This window comes from Aplysia californica, unplaced genomic scaffold (genome assembly GCF_000002075.1).
Source record: "Aplysia californica isolate F4 #8 unplaced genomic scaffold, AplCal3.0 scaffold00034, whole genome shotgun sequence".
Lineage (NCBI taxonomy): Eukaryota > Metazoa > Mollusca > Gastropoda > Aplysiida > Aplysiidae > Aplysia > Aplysia californica.
Window position 1 is genome coordinate 1,180,663 of NW_004797304.1, and position 2,511 is coordinate 1,183,173.

A 2,511-nucleotide genomic window follows, 5' to 3' on the forward strand; every position below is an offset into this window, starting at 1 on the left:
CCCCCCGCAAAAGAAGGAAACAAACAAAATAAACAAACACCCCCCGAAAAAACCCAAACAAAAACAAACAGAAAGGCCCAAAATAAACAAAATAAAACAAACCAAAAAACAACAAACTTCTTTACCAAAAGCGAAACAAAATGCTCAAATCAACCCAGTGACGGCATCTATGAACAATGACATGTTCGTTCATTTTCTAAGACTCCCCTCCCCCCAATCCTTTCATTTTTCTCTTTAGAGAGCAAACCTTCTTGTACTCTCGTTGTATATGGCCTTTGTAATCGAAAAAAAGAATGCTCCAAAAGATGAGTCCCGCATCTATAATTTATTGACACAAGAGGCAAAGCGTGAGGTTGTAAGAGCTGTGCCCGACCCGAGTTTTAAAATTCTTTTGTTTCGCAGCCCGAGTGGCTTTCACACTTTGTAAAGATTAATTTGGATCACTCACGTCACCATTGTATTGACTGGTGAAAAAATGGTGAAATGGTATAGGTTTAACGCCCCTATCAACACTATTAGGTTATTTAAGAGATGGGACCTCGAAGTTTAACACCCATCTCGGAAAAGACATAGGCAAATGGGAAATTCGTGTGAAGTGCCTTTTCCAAGGACACAACGTCGGACCGAGCTGACGCTCAAACCCCCGATAACGCAATCTCACGATTACGGGTCCGGTAGCCTAACCACTAGGCCACTGACGCCACGAAGTGACTGTACATGACAAGACGGTTTGTTCCTCTATCCGATATAAAGCGAAATTAAGAAGAGGCCAAAGAGGTTATTAATAGAACTAGAGGGCTTAGCTGTGACGTCACAGCTGCGACCTTTAGTACTAATATAACCTCTTTGGAAGAGGCCCACAAAGTGCCGGTGGCGACATGACGACTATAAAATTGTGTATTTAAAACTATTTTTAAGGAGTGACTCTTTTTTCATGTGAAAAAGTAGGAGCAAAGATTGTTGCAAAACAAACCCACTTGTTTTCAAAAGAAATACAAAATTTTCATCAGTCTTGTGGGGAACTGATATCATTGTAAACAAATAGCAGACCATAACCCTTTTCTTGTCTTATTGTTCTTGTTTTTTTGGTGAAAGACATACCTATCTAGGGCACAATCTTCGAATACCTTTAGCTTTCAGTAATGGGGGATTTTGATGATTCACGAGCACCTCTTCAGCTCAGTTGGTAAAATTTCTGAGCCGTGGTAGAGGTGGCCCTGGTTCAAATTCCCTACGAGCATTCTTGAAAAAAAGTTTTTTTTGGGAGAATTTACGAATAAAAAGAAAAGTATCCAGGCTGCAGTAAAACAGCCTTTCTCCTGAACAGCACCCTGCCTCCCCCCCTCACCCAAATGAAAAGAAAACTGAAGGCACCAAAAAAAAAGAGATAAACATTGATCATATTTAAACGTCAGGGTCTCATAGTCGCTACCCTCGCCAGCCTCTTTTTCATGGTTTAAGCTTCTGGCGAAGGAAGTGGACGAGACACAGTGGGATTTGTGCTCCAAAGATGAAACATAAAGTAATAAGAGAGAGGAAGAGGAGAATGGAAAGAGGAAATAATGAGAAAGAAGACGAATGTGATGATGAAGGGAAAAAAATCAGCTAGAGATAACAAGACAGGAAACCGTAAAGTGAAATGAAAAAGAAGAACAGGGAAAACATTAAAACTAAAGGTTATAAAAAAGCTTTTAGAGACAATGGATCGATATGGGTATATGAATGAATGGAGTATATACCTCCTCCTCCTCCTCCTCCTCCTCCTCCTCATCATCATCATCATCATCATCATCAACAACAACAACAACAACAACAACATAGATAGATAGAGAGATAGACAGACGGACAGATAGATAGTGTGTCCCCCTGTGTGTGTACATGTGTGTGTATGTGTGTGTATATATGTGTGTGTATATATGTGTGTGTTTGCGCGTGCATACGTGTGTTTATGTGTGCGTGCCTTCCCTCTCTCATGCAAAGAAACAAACAAAGAAACAAGACATGAACACTTACACAAATGAGCACCTCAAGGTCCTTCAAAAGTTCACTTTTTATTTCCACTGTGAAGATGGAATGTTCGACTGTCGAGTGCTCTTAGTTCGTATATTGAATTAAAAAAAAAAATCCAAACCAAACAACACAGAAAAAATATAATCCCCAAAGAAACAATCTCCTGACCAAAGGGAAACAAAGAAGAAAAAGAAGAAAAGACGAATACATCAAGTGACAAAACAAAAATTAATCACTGAGACTCTTCGCTCATACTCATACCGATAAGGAAAATTAACTCGAGCTTTCGTTATTTTTCTACTCCCTCCCCCCTCCCCCTCCTTCGCCCCTCCCCCCTCGCCCCTTACCCCCAATACACATACAAACACACAGATACACAAACACAAACACACGTACACACACACACACACAAACACACACACACTCACTCACTCTCTTTCTCTCTGTCTCGCTCTTTCTCTCTGTCTCTCTCTTTCTCTCTGTCTGTCTGTCTGTCTGTCT